Genomic DNA, 15,333 nt, shown 5'->3' on the forward strand with positions numbered 1-15,333 from the left:
AACCCAGATATTAATGTTCCAGCCCTTGTGTGTTTATATGTCAATAGTCTTCACAACTTACACATATATTATACATTATATTTATTATTTATTTTATATATAATATAGTGTAATAAAATTTTAAGATAAAATATATTTTCTGTCATCATATTGTGGGGCAGTCTTAAAAGATCTTAAGATCATTGATCTTTCTTGATAAGCTAAGGATTTGTAAGAATTGAGAAGAGAAACCAAGTAAATCTAAATTTTGGTGCAAAGGGCCCAAAGTGCATTTCTCCAGCCAACATTTAGAGCAGCCCCATCAGCTGCTACAGCAGTTTCCTGAAACCCAGGATCCCTTTCCCAACTTGACTCCAAACACCTCAGAATAACTGAACTGGTTCATGTTAGCTAGCCGGCTGGCTTCCACCAGATAAGACCATTTGATATATTATGTAACCATTTTAAGAGTTCATCTTTTGATTCACCAGGAAAAATCTTCAGTCCAAAACATTAAACAGGCATTTTTCAAAGACTGGAAAAATAATGAACATTATCAGCAATTTCCTGCCATTCTTCGTGTTCTCGATGCTCCATGGTGAGAGTTCATGAACTAAATAGGGAGTATTGGAAAAGCCTTTTGGAGCCTGGATTTATGATTGGGAGTTTCCCTTCTGAGTGCAATGCCCTGCACATCTATGATTTGTTTCAAAGAGAAATGGAGCTATCTGACATATTTCTGACTTGGTTTTTAATTCCTCTTGTCCTCGTGTTAGTCTCACATAGAAAGTGTAGAGGAGAGATGAGGAGTAGGGAGGAGAAGAGGTGGGGACAGGAAATGGGAAGTAGGAAGAAAAGGGGAAATGTAGAAGACAGGGAAGGGGGAGGGAGATGGCGAGAGGGAGGAGGAAAAGGCATGGTGAGAGGAAGTGGGAAAGGGAGTTGGGAAGAATAAGTCACAGACTGAGCAACCACAGTTCCACACACTGTGCTTGATTATTTCCATAGTGGTCATCCCATTTACTTCTCATAACCTGTGAGCTGGGTCAGGAAGCTTACAACTCAGTAAGGCAGAAGCCTTAGATTCACACAGTCAATAATATTGGATGCTCTGGTTTCTCTTCAGAACAAATAAATCTTTGTCCTTTTACTAAAGATTTCCATGGAGAGGAACAATTATTAATTAATAACCAAATTTTTGAGGTCCTGCTTAGGCAAGGCCAAGTAAATAATAATAACAGATAAATAAATAAATAATGATTGTATTAAACTCCAGATCTTTCTGCCTTTGAAACCAACTTTCTCCTAGTGCCCACCTCTGGGAACGGAATTCCCAAAGGCAGTAATGCATTAAGGAGCGGGGGTCTGGAGCAATAAGATGGGGACCCCAAATATGTGGGGTACGCAAGGGCAAGATTAAAGGAAACTAACAAGGAATGGTGAATTACCTTGGCGTTAGCAACTTCCTGAGAACTAAGCTCTGGGAGAGGGCTACCCAGGCATCACAACCATTAATACAAGAATGCAGCTAATAACAGCCTACAGGGAGGCAGGGTAGGAGTCACAATATATCACCCACCCTTCTCTACCACCCTCCTCCAAATTTCCTCCATGGAAAACTCTCATTTCCCACCAAAAAGAACAGTATTTGATCATTTTTGATTAGTCTTGCTAACAATTTCATTGAACAGAAGGTAACAAAAGAAATGCGACAGACACTGAATGAACAGTCAAGAACAATTGATTAAACAGAAGTGTGAAGAACCTTTTAATAAAGGGATTGATTGTGTTATCTGAAAATCCAAAGGCAAGGAAGGTAAAACTGGATGTAGACTTTAGGAAAACACATTTCTACTGATGCACAGAAAAGATAGAATCACAGAAGAAATAGTATCAGGGGACTCTAATCCAAGCTAGAAGCTCTGAAAATATACTTCTGGCTATTTAATAAGAATACAGTAGGCCAGGCAAGGTGGCTCACGCCTGTAATTCCAGTACTTTGGGAGGCTGAGGTGGGCAGATGGCTTGAGCGCAGGTGTTCAAGACCAGCCTGAACAACATAGGGAGACCCTGCTTCTATGAAAAATACAAAAATTAGCTGGGTGCGGTGGTGCATACCTGTGGTCCCAGCCACTTGGGAGGCTGAGGTGGAAGGATCGCTTGAGCCCAGGAGGTTGAGGCTGCATTGAGCCGTGATCATGCCACTGCACTCCAGCCTGGGCCACAGAGCGAACCCCTGTCTCAAAAACAAAACAAAAACAAACAAACAAACAAAAAATTGTAATACTGTTTAAAACTAAAGTAAAGAAATAATTTGCCGGGCGCGGTGGCTCACGCCTGTAATCCCAGCACTTTGGGAGGCCGAGACGGGCGGATCACGAGGTCAGGAGATCGAGACCATCCTGGCTAACACGGTGAAACCCCGTCTCTACTAAAAATACAAAAACTAGCCGGGCGAGGTGGCGGGCGCCTGTAGCCCCAGCTACTCGGGAGGCTGAGGCAGGAGAATGGCGTGAACCCGGGAGGCGGAGCTTGCAGTGAGCTGAGATCCGGCCACTGCACTCCAGCCTGGGCGACAGAGCCAGACTCCGTCTCAAAAAAAAAAAAAAAAAAAACAAAAAAAAGAAATAATTTAATGAACAAATTGTGCTGTGAGTTCAGGTGTTTAAAAGGATAAGAAATGACCGTGACAACCTTTCCCACCTCACTTGGACTCCAGAGAAGGTTTTGAGCATCCTGAACAAGGTGAAATTCTCACATACTTGAGGTCAAAGCTCTGGGCAGGAGGGCTAAGGGCTCTCTTGATTGTTTCCTCTGGGCCCCAGGAGAGTGCCACAGGCATAGATTGAAAAATCCCCATGAGAGCCTGGAGGTGTCCAGGAGAAAGAAATAGAAGATGGCTGCTCAATGATCACAGGTATCCAGTCCTTCAGTCAACAAAAAAGGAGCTCTTGACCTTTCTACACAATCCTTCCCAAGTTCCCAATGCAGGTGAGCAATTAGGGATGCAGAATATGCTAGGAATAGGAGCACGCATTTATCATCCAGGGTCCTGCCAGGAAACAGATGGCAAACTCACATGGGGTAAGTGAGAAAGGTTTAATGAAGAACTCTCTCTAAAGGCAAGGGCAAGGTTAAAGGAAACTAACAAGGAATGGTGCATTACTTTGGGGTTAGCAACTTCCTGAGAACTAAGCTCTGGGAGAGGGCTACCCAGGCACCACAACCATCAATACAAGAATGCAGCTAATGACAGCCTACAAGGAGGCAGGGTAGGAGTCACAATATATCACCCACCCTTCTCTACCGCCCACCCTAAAGCCCTGCATGAGCTGCACATTGCCAGAGGGCAAATGAGCCCTTATGTGGTCCATGGAACAAGGTAGACAAGGATGGAGAGTAGACCGAAGGGGCAAACAGAGAGTAGCCAGCACAATCATTCTAAAATTATGAGCATATGCATGGACTTAGCTACAAGGATATTCATCACAGCATTATTTGTAAAAGCAAATATATGGAAATGACCGAAATGTTAGATAGGGAGAAAAAAATGATGCGATACCCACATGAGGGCAGAGACTATCTTACCTATTTTTGTATATAAACTTCAGCAATTGGAATAATGCTTTGCATAGAAAATATTCATTAAATATCAAAAATGCTAGTGTGGGCCAAGCGCGGTGGCTCACGCCTGTAATCCCAGAAGTTTGAGAGGCTGAGGTGGGTGGATTGCTTGAACCCAGGCATGGAGGCACATGTCTGTAGTCCCAGCTACTCAGCTATCCAGGAGGCTGAGGTGGGAGGATTGCTTAAGCCAGGGAGGTCAAAACTGAAGTGAGCTGTGATTGAACCACTGCACTACAGCCTGGATGACAGTGAGACTCTGTCAAAAAAAAAAAAAGCTAGTTTAGGGGTACATTTACTGACATGAAAATATGTTCATGATTCAGTTAAACAAGAAACAGGTCACAAAAATATGTGGTAATGATCTTATTTTATTTGATAGCTGGCTACATAGATAGATACAGAATACAGATTTGGAAAAACATACATGGAGATGGTTAAAGTGATGAATGATGCTCAGAGGGAGACTATTTTGTTTGGGTTGGGTTGGGTTGGTTGGGTTGGGTTTGGTTAGATTTGGTTTGGTTTGGTTTTGTGCTTCAGTTTCTCATTTCTCTGTAGTGAATACAAGTTGTTTTTGTAGTAAGAAAAATACATCTTTTTTTTTCTATTTTACTTATAAAACAGTGTTGGTTTTCCTGGTGTTTTCCTTTCCCTTCCCTGCATTATCTCTTGCTCTATAACCTTGAGAGTGGCAGCAGATGGCAGGGCAGGCATGTCGATGGAGGGGAGGGGAGGGAATCCCACCATATGGGAATCATGACTCACAACTTTCACAGCTTGTGGAGCACCGAGGACCAAAATACATACAGAAGAGTGGAAGGGGCTTCGAAAAACCTCCTGCTCCCAAGGCTCAAATCCTAGGAAGCTGAGATTTATAGTACATGCTGAGGATGACTAAAAAGTATTTTTAAGCTATATTGGAAGAAAGATGAACAAGCAGGGAAGAGCATCACTGCTAGGTAAAGATGTCGCATTACCAGATAGCAGGGAGGAGAAGCCTTCAATTCCCATTTTGCTTTAATCTTTACCATAAATAAGACTTTCTTCTTTATCTCTTTCTTGGCCATCATGATCACCAGCAGCAGCAGCAACATCAGCATCGTCACCACCATTAACATTGTCACCTCCTCCAAAATTACCACTAGTATCATCATCTGCATTCCAGATAGTTAAACATCCTAAGAACAGCAAATGTCTTATCCTCTTATATACACTGGAACATTCACATAATCCTACATAGTTCAGTAAACATGAATTGACAAAGACGAAGGCTCTCTTATTAAATGAGAAGATAACATGATGCTGGTAGGAGGAGGTAATATATTGGATGAAAAGTTGGTAAACTTTGAGCCAACATTTCAAAGGGAGAAAACTTTTGAATCATGTATCCCCCCCATGTTTATATGTATTTATTTACAAATTATATACATGTTCTACCACTATAGTCCAATATTATATAGATTATAACATACATATAAATTAAAAATTTTTAATGTTGCCGTGAAAAAGATAATTTTTGGGTGGTTTGCACACCCTGCATGGGAAACCACTATTCAACATGACAGTATCAGAATCAAAAGTTTTTGAAATAAACCTATAAAAGGAGCTGTAACCAATAACAGGAGATTAAATACAGATGAAGATCAAATGCTGCATTTTGCATTCCCAAACTGAGCCCAAGTTGAGGAATTTAATATGCAAGCACAATCTTGTAATGCCAAAACATCACCATCAGATGACTTGTAGCTCTAGTGATTTAATATGGGTGGACTGAGCAATAAGCAGCATTTAAAAGAAAAGCCAACCTTGACAATTATTCAAATGTACCAGATGGTGCCCTATTCCCGCTACTATCACTATTTAACATTGCTGTATTAAATTGCTGTATTTTCTTTCTAGGGATTTCTTGGAACAAAATAAGGTCTCAGAGGGCAGGAGCAATATGTGCTTGCTTCCATCACTTTTGGAAACTGCCTCAATACCCAGGCAACCAGAAATTTTCAGTTACCCAAGACAGCCCTGTTTCTCATCCCTATGGGGATCAGTATCGTAGGCTCTGGGTTACTAGTTATTAACCACATCAGAAGGGGAAGAAGGAGGGGCCATCCTTGTTAATTCACCAGTCTGGTCTCCTTGCACAATTCTACTCAAGCCTAGATACTGATGTCATAATTTGAGGTCAGATTAGGGAACTTCTGCAGAAACCGTCGCCCCCACAGAAGGGAGACGAGGCAACCAGAGTGTGCCCTGAGTAAGACAGCACTTCAGCCATAGTGGATTTATGGAAGGTGGTAGGAGAATAGATAGAACAAAGACTTTGGAGTCAGACAGATCTAGGATGCAATCCTCCATCTGTTGCCTGCTGCCTGTGTGACACTAGGCACGCAACCCAACTTCTGCATTATAAAATGCAGTTAGGAAAATATCATAATATATTTTAGGCTTATCGTGAGCCCTGGAGATAACATTCTTGGAGCATCAGCCACAGGATCCAGGCTCACCATCTACTTGGTCCTGCATACATTTTCATACCTGAGGCACTAGTTTAAAACACAGATTCTCAGGTTTCTCTGATGGCGTAAACCCAGGGTGGGTCCCTGCCTTTGGGAATCTATATTTTTGAGAAGCCTTGGCAGGGTGAGGTGGCTCACACCCATAATCTCAGCATTTTGGGAGGCCAAGGCGGGAGGATCACTCGAGGCCAGGAATTTCAGACAAGCCTGGGCAACACATTGAGACTCCATTGCTACAAAAATAAAGAGAAAAATTAAAAAATTAGCCAAGCGTGGTAGCATACACCTGTAGTCCCAGCAACTTGGGAGGTGGAAGCAGGAGGATGGCTTGAACCCAGGAGCTCCAGGCTGCAGCAAACTAGGATCGTGCAACTGCACTCCAGCCTGGGTGACAGAGCAAGACCCCATTCTTTAAAAATAATTTTAAAAACAGAAACAGGAGTCCCCTTCTACCTGCCCCAGGTGATTCTGATTGTGAAACAAGTTTAGGAATCCCCTAACCAACAGTTATTTACCATTATTGTGAGCATTGGGATTGGTATTTTTGTTACTTCCTGCCCACCACTGTGGCACAGCTTTCTGGTCCCAGGGCACCATGGTTATGGAGCTGGCTCACTTTCTTCCACCAAAGGCACTGCATTTTTCTTTTCTTTTTTATTTTTATTTGTTTATTTATTTATTTTGAGACAGAGTCTTGTTCTGTCGCCCAGGCTGGAGTCCAGTGGCATGATCACGGCTCACTGCAAGCTCCACCTCCCAGGTTCACGCCATTCTCCTGCCTCAGCCTCCCGAGTAGTTGGGACTACAGGCGCCCGCCACCACACTCGGATAATTTTTTTTTTTTTGCATTTTTAGTACAGACGGGCTTTCACCGTATTAGCCAGGATGGTCTCAATCTCCTGACCTCGTGATCTGCCCGCCTCGGCCTCCCAAAGTGCTGAGATTACAGGCGTGAGCCAGCGCGCCCAGACGGCGCTGCGTTTTTCTACTCTACTTCCCTCCCCCAACCCTAACCTTCCAATCAACCTGCTCTTTGCCATTTGTCCCAAGTGGATGGATCACATGAAGGCTTTGAACTGAAAATGACTTGCTGAGTTATGCATGCAGACCAGGGATATTTCTTAAAAGGGGCATAAACTAGAGAAATTCATTCTAAATAATGACAATCTTGGCTCAGTGGGTGATGTTTTGAGAAAAGAGATCTCTTAAATCCCTTCCATAGCCTACTTGCTGATTCACTTGCATGTGCATAGGAATCACGTGGAGATCTTGCTAAAATGCAGATTCTGCCACTAGATACCATATTTAAGGTAAGCCTCTGAGATGGCATTTCTAACAAGCTCCTGAGCAATGCCATGCTGGTGGTCCAACGACATTTTGAATGTCAAAGGACGGTTAATGGTGAAGCAAAGAGAGCTACATCCCCAAATGCTTAGAAACTTACCAACACCTAGAGCCTAAAGTGATCATAAATGTTGTAGAAAAGTTTACATTTTTCCCCTGAAGTTTCAACCATATAAGCCTATAAAACAAATTGATAATACAAAGATTAACAGAAAAAAAAAGCCATAAATATTTATTACATGCTGGGAGTCATGCAAAATATGAAAACGCAAAGAAATGGCCAGATGGTTGATGCTTTTGTACCGTCTTAAGGTTACAGAAAGAATAGGGGTTTAGAGCATGCAAGTCATGGGAGGTAAAGAGGAAGAAAGGCACGGAACAAAGGCCATCTTTTTATGTAGATGAAACTTCACAGGGAGCAGCCCTCATAAAGAATAGATGGTAGCCTGTGGTGAATGTTTCTGTCAGACCTTTAAAGGTGTCAGGTTCTCAGTTAGTCTTTCCTAGATGTAGACAAGGGAGGAGCCTCAGAGAAAGCCTGGCTGTTTATTTCACCAATGCAGATTTTCTCTGCAGATGCAAATCTCCTCCACAAAAGGCAGTTTTGCTGGGCTATTCCTGTCTTCAGGCCTTCTGAATAGCCATCGCGAAATATGTCAGAAAAGTATATTTGCGGGTGAAATATTTTTGGTTTGCTTTAATGTCTAGAATCTATTAATTTAGTAAAAGCACCAACAGATAGGGCCTGTTCCTAGTACACACACACACACACACACAGACACACAAACGCACTCCACCAACAAACACCAAATCAGAACATTAAAAAAAAATCATTACTTTCCACCAGGCAGAGGGCACTGACGTCAAAGAGCTTCAAAATTTATTTTAAAAGCATTTATGCAGTAATTTTAAACAATTGTTTCTCAACAATTATAAAGGTTAAGCAAAAGCACATAATGCTGTTTTACACACGATAGACCATACAAGATCACCTAGATAATTGTTGATAAAGCCAGCACTCTCGGAACCATGAAATTTCCATTAGCCAGTGTGGCACAGTCAGCTCTACAAATTTGAAAGGTTTGGAAAATATTCAACTACTGGCCACTGCTGTTAATGTTCTGTAGCAAGTTAAAGCACAATGTGAAACAATAAAATACTGAATGCAAGAGCTGGGAACAATGGAGCACAGTCCTGGCATTATGCAATCTGAGCAGTAACCTAATTGTAACTCTCAAAGGTCTCTACAAAGCCACTGGCTGGTCTAAACTGTTACACAGTTCAAACTCCTTAGCTGCAATTGTCTTTGGGAAGACCAGCTCTACCTTGGATGTGTGTGTGTAAAGCTTCAAGGGACATGGATATTCAGGGTCACAAATGTCTTAAGTGATCCTTCAGTTCCACCCATCACCTCTGAAAGCCAGCTTTGGCGCTTGCACGGGCCCAAAGCCTCTGCCTAAGGCAGCTGGAACCTTTCAGAACAACATGGCAGTGTTTGTTTATAACCCGTTTAAAACTGCCACCACTCTTGAGAGGACACCGACTATGCCCCTGGCCTGGAGTCCACGTTGCCCTTTGCCCAGAAAGCCTTTCTCCTCTCCCTGGAAACCTGACTTTTTAGCCTCCAGCTGCTAAGCTACCAGTCTGAGCAAAACAGCATCAAGCAACGTCACGCAGAAACGTTAACTGTGTCTGCGGTTCTGCCTGCACCTTTAGGAAGACAATATTATACTCAACTAGAAGGCTAGTCTTCTTCATATACTCCAACTCATTAGATTTTAACCTCTTGTGACTTTTTAAAGTAGAAAGGACAAAGGAGAAGCAGCTTGTTTATTGTCTAGGCTGAGACAATGGGACAATTGTGTAGTTTATCTCTGGTATTAAATGCATCGCTTAGGTTTATTTATGCTTCATTTTAAATTTTTATTTATTTATGTATTTGAGATAGGGTCTCACTTTGTCACCCAGGCTGGAGTGCAGGGACTTGATCTCAGCTCACTGCAACCTCTGCCTCACAGGCTCAAGCTATCCTCCCACCTCAGCCTCCTGAGTAGCTGGGACTACAGGCACGTGCCACCACACTTGGCTAATTTTTTAATTTTTTTGTAGAGATGAGGTCTCACTACATTGCCCAGACTGGTCTTGAACTCATGGGCTCAAGTGATCCTCCCACCTTGGCCTCCCAAAGTGCTGGGACCACAGGTGTGAGCCACCGCACCTAGCCTATGCTTTAACTTTTGATTGATCTACAACACACATACAGGAAAGTGCGCAAATTATGGAAGATCAGCTCAATGGATACTCACAAACCAATTACATTCTTTCAATCAGCACTCAAACAGGAAATGGAGTACTACAGCATCCCGGAAGCCCCTTTTGTGCCTGTTTTCAGTCACTATTCCCCAGGGGAATGACTATCCTGACTTTTAACACTCTACAGATTAGTGTACTTTCAAACTTTAAATTATTAACACCAATTTTTTTAAGTCGGGGTTTTTTTTTAATAGTAACTTAAGGATCCTAATATTAAAGTATTTTTTTTTTTAGGCCAGTCCAATTGCTATGGACCAAATCATGTCCCCCCAAAATTTATATGCTGAAGCCTCAACCCCCCAGTGTTACTGTATTTGGAGTTAGGGACTTAAAGAGGAAATTAAGGTTAAATGAGCTCATAAGCGTGGAGCCCTAATCAGATAAGACTGTGACCTTGTAAGAAGAGAATAAGAGAATGAGATTTCTATCCTCCAACCCCCACCCCCACCCAAGTGAAGACACTGGGAGAAGGTAGCCATCTGTAAGCCAGGAAGGGAGCCCTCACCAGCAACCAAATCTGCAAGGGCCTTGATCTTGGACATCCCAGCCTCCAGAACTGTGAGAAATAATATTTCTGTTGTTTAAGGCACCCACTCTGTAGCACCTATTTTTAAAAAAATGTATTTTAAGGCCAGGCGCGGTGGCTCAAGCCTGTAATCCCAGCACTTTGGGAGGCCGAGACGGGCAGATCACGAGGTCAGGAGATGGAGACCATCCTGGCTAACACGGTGAAACCCCGTCTCTACTAAAAATACAAAAACTAGCCGGGCGAGGTGGCGGCGCCTGTAGTCCCAGCTACTCCGGAGGCTGAGGCAGGAGAATGGCGTAAACCCGGGAGGCGGAGCTTGCAGTGAGCTGAGAGCCGGCCACTACACTCCAGCCCGGGAGACAGAGCGAGACTCCGCCTCAAAAAAAAAAAAAAAAAGTATTTTATTTTCTAAATTAATTTTATTTTTTGACATTTCTATTTGTTTTAGAGAGAGTCTCAGTCTGTCACCCAGGTTGGAATGCAGTGACATGGTCATTGTTCACTGCAGCCTCAAACCACTGGGCTCAAGCAATCCTCACGCCTCAGCCTCCTGAGTAACTGTATTTCACTCTTTTGAGTAAAAACTTTCGAGTAAAGTTTATTACGAAAGACCAGCCTCTACATTTCAAAATAACACATTGGTTTTTGTCAGTATTAAGAGAAGTCGGCACACAAAATTAATTTAATACTGTCCAGTAAGACAAGTGGTTTTATTAGATAAACATAATGAGACCTATGAGCAAAGTGCTGGGGTACAAAGGCAAGATCTCTCTCTTCTATGAAATTCATGCTTTACTTGGAAAGTTTCCATTATTCCGCATCAATGGCAGGTATTAATGGCATTTCTAATGTAGATTTAGGTGCCCTGACTTTGAAGTAATGCAATAAAACCTGTCCTTGCCACTGCCTTTGAAATCAGGGTGGTAGCTGCAGTGCCTCACACTAAAAGTAGATATCCAACACATGTTGTTGATTAAAGAGGTGCCTGGAGAATTGTGAAGTGTAGCTGGAGTGAGAGAGGCGCCAAGAGGTGGCTCTCTTTAATTAACACTCTGTTGGGAAGAATTCCGCACTCCCAGTGGAATCACCCGTGGTACCCAACGGGAGTGCAGTGATTCTATTTGCAAGCCAGTGTGATGAGAAGTGTTTCCACTGAGTTATATTTTCAAAAGCCATCGTTTTTCCCTCCTGTAAACAAACACCAATTAATGTGTAAGATGTAACTTTCTTAGAGTTGAATAAAAATAACACAGCAATCGGGTGATATGCAATTTGCCACTTGTACTTTTAATTTACAGACCTATTGCATGCCACTTGTGTTGGTTAAAGAAACAAGAAATAATTAGAAAGGTAGGCTAATAGGGAGAATAAGATGTTAGTGATATCTGGGTCTTCCTCGTAGCTCAAAAGACACTGTTTATTATACTACATCCAAATATGAAACAAATGATCTGTCTCCAACATAAACTATTTAGACTGAAAACTAGCCAAATGAAAGCAGCTGCCACTAGATTAAAAAGTCATTTTCTCAGCCAACTCAGATTAAAAAAGAAACATTTTATGAACATATTTCTTCAACTCAAGCAGATTTTTATTATTCTCTGTTTCAGCTGCACATAAAAAGAAAAACAGCATCTCCTGGCACGACCATTTGCTAGAAATTTAATTTCAGATAAACAGATGGTGCTGAACTAAAAATATTAGCAGGGTATCATCTGTAAAATTCAAATCATTTTAGTATATGTTGTCTTTAGTCTTTTTTTAAAAAAAAAAAACAGAAGTTTCTTTTTATAAATCGATTACACTAAAATGTAGCAAATATTTATCTTTAAGAATGTTGAACAAGGGGCAGTTGGCATTTCTCTTGTGTCCCCTACCTCTAGGGGCTCTTTAAAAGAAATACATTTATAATATACTCTTCCCTTTCTTACTTCAGGACCCTGAGATAAATCTGGATACAACTTTTTAAAGGCCACAAATTGAAGTTAGAATTCTCTTTACTGGTTGATTTAGTTGCTATTAAAGGCTTGGGCACATTTTGTGCACCTGGGGACCCAAGTTCTATATGACCAACTTCAGTGAAATGCATGGAGGCAGATAAAGGAGAAAAAGGCTGGCACTGCAAAGAGCTGAAAGACAGTTCCCCAAATTCCATTAGGAATTAAAACAAAAAATTAAAATGGCCTCTCCAACTGCTCAGCAAAAGTTCTAACCCAGGACCAAAAGCTACGGCAACTCTGGGGACCAACGAAGGCTCTAACTGTGATTCGAAGCATGAATTGGATTAAAGCTCATTTTCATTTTGTGCCATCTAACTGCACAGCATACATCAGGTCAAACCATGTTAAATTGCCAGTATTCAACCAGTTTTGACCACCATGTGATTCAACCTGATATCTCGGTTGCTTCCCAAGACCACTATTTCTAAACCGTAGTACAAAAACATTATTCAATGAACATAATTAAAGACAATTAAAGACTCAAATCTGAAATCAATAGTCTATGGTCATAAATGCTAAGGTATTTTTAAAAAATTGAGTCAACTTTTGCTGCCACCAGTATCCATAATTGTGAATTAACTAGTCCAGATAAATAAAGAGCTTTAGCATTATATTCCTGGGAAATAGAAAAAGACAAATCTTTATATGGATATGTATTGCTAGCCTCAAAGGGATTAAATATGTATATGTATATTTAATATATATATAATACTTCTGGATGTATACTATCTTAGTATAAATAAATTTTTTTTTATACTAAGTGATTTTTTTTTTTTTTTTTTGAGACGGAGTCTTGCTCTGTCACCCAGGCTGGAGTGCTGTGGCCGGATCTCAGCTCACTGCAAGCTCCGCCTCCCGGGTTCAGGCCATTCTCCTGCCTCAGCCTCCCGAGTAGCTGGGACTACAGGCGCCGCCACCTCGCCCGGCTAGTTTTTTGTAGTTTTTAGTAGAGACGGGGTTTCACCGTGTTAGCCAGGATGGTCTCAATCTCCTGACCTCGTGATCCGCCCATCTCGGCCTCCCAAAGTGCTGGGATTACAGGCTTGAGCCACTGCGCCCGGCCTACTAAGTGATTTTTAATGCAAATTGAAGTTAGAATCCTCTTTACTGGTTGACCAGCGAAAATTTTATGGCAAGGTCGCTTAACTTTGGTACAAATGTCATTTTGGATCAGATAATTCTTTGCTGTGGAGCTGTCCTGTGCATTGTAGGATGTTTGGCAGCATCCCTGGCCTCTACCCACTAGATGCCAGTAGCACCACCCCTCTCCAGTTAGGATGCCAAAAACATCTTCACACATTGCCAAATTCCCTTGGTGGGTGGACGGGGCACGTCCTTAACCCCTTGTTAAGACTTGAGAAGATTTCTTTAAGGTCTTTACTCAGTAACCAACCTATTCCATGTGTTTCTCTACCTTATGAGGGGGACAACCTCACCAGAAATAATATTTTTTCAAAGATTTTTGTTTAGGTTTGCCAGGCTTAGCAAATTAAAAATAGAGGATGCCCAGTTAAATTTGAATTTCAGATAAACAACAAATAATTTTTTACTATAAACATGTTCCAGGCTGGACACAGTGACTCATGCCTGTAATTCTAGCACTTTGGGAGGCCAAGGCAGGAGGATCGCTTGAGCCCAGGAGTTCGAGAGCAGCCTGGGTAACATAGCGAGACCCTGTCTCAACAAAAAAGAATAAAATAAAAATTAGCCAGGCATAGCCGGGCGCGGTGGCTCAAGCCTGTAATCCCAGCACTTTGGGAGGCCGAGACGGGCGGATCACGAGGTCAGGAGATCGAGACCATCCTGGCTAACACTGTGAAACCCCGTCTCTACTAAAAAATACAAAAATCTAGCTGGGTGAGGTGGCGGGTGCCTGTAGTCCCAGCTACTCGGGAGGCTGAGGTAGGAGAATGGCGTAAACCCGGGAGGCGGAGCTTGCAGTGAGCTGAGATCTGGCCACTGCACTCCAGCCCGGGCGACAGAGCAAGACTCCGTCCCAAAAAACGAACGAAATTAAAATATTAGCCAGGCATAGTGGTGCACACCTGTAGTCCCAGCTACTCAGGAGGCTGAAGTGGGAGAACCACTTGAGCCCAGGAGTTTGAAGTTATAGTGACCTACGATTGCTCCACTGCACTCCAGCCTAGGAGATAGAGTGAGACTCTGCCAAAAAAAAAAAAAAAAAAAGTTCCAAATATTGCTTAGTGTTTAATCTGGCAACGTTATTTACAGTGAACTGCTAATACCATAAAAAAAATTACTATAAATAAATCGCCAATTCATGACAGAGGAAAACAGGATTAAACAAAATGACAAAGATGACAGTTCACAGTTAGTGAGTTATAGTGAAAACAGCACATATTTTGGAGCCAGGTATCTGAGGTAGAACCTGACTCTGCCATTTTGGAGGTAACTTAGGCAAGCTAACTTACCTGAGTCGCCCTTTCATCTTTTATTTTTTAACAAATGGTGGGGATTGGGGGTGGGAGAGGGAATTATAATTCTCTTACTAGTCACTGTTAAGACTAGTAAGATAATTACTTACTGGTATTATTATTATCATTCAAATCGCCTCCTAAATACGAATTGTATGATAAAGAGAGGTAGCTCTTTAAAGATGATGTGAATAGTATGTACCATTTTCTAAGCACTTGCTACTCTTTGGATATGGTGGGCCGTAGCCCCAGACATAAACCACAACAGAGGGTACATCGGCCGGCACCACATTGCCCCAGACGTAATCTAATAGGCTACAGGCAACACCTGCTGGGGTCAAGAGGGGAAGAGGAGAGATCTGAGGTTCCTGTCCGCTCCTCCCTGCCAGTCATGCCTGACTAACAGCATCTGAACCACCCACTCAGGGCCCTTTGAATAGTACTGGGAGCATACACTGAGCAGAGAGGCAAAGACCTAGAAAAAGAAACAACCTGCAATTGTAGGGCCATGGGGTTCTCCTCTTACAATTACCTTGCGGTTGGTCTGATAATGTTGAAACTTTATTAAAGCTCTTTTTTGAAAACGGTACTTC

At 42.2% G+C, this 15,333-nt stretch overlaps 1 non-coding gene across 1 annotated transcript; it reads left to right on the forward strand.

The window, feature by feature from the left end:
• Positions 1 to 1,085: 1,085 nt before the first annotated feature.
• LOC111531738 lies at positions 1,086 to 1,200 on the forward strand. Its single transcript, XR_002728377.1, has one exon. It is a non-coding gene; the product is annotated as a U5 spliceosomal RNA (small nuclear RNA).
• Positions 1,201 to 15,333: the final 14,133 nt, after the last annotated feature.

Source organism: Piliocolobus tephrosceles, chromosome Y (assembly GCF_002776525.5).
Source record: "Piliocolobus tephrosceles isolate RC106 chromosome Y, ASM277652v3, whole genome shotgun sequence".
Taxonomy (NCBI): domain Eukaryota; kingdom Metazoa; phylum Chordata; class Mammalia; order Primates; family Cercopithecidae; genus Piliocolobus; species Piliocolobus tephrosceles.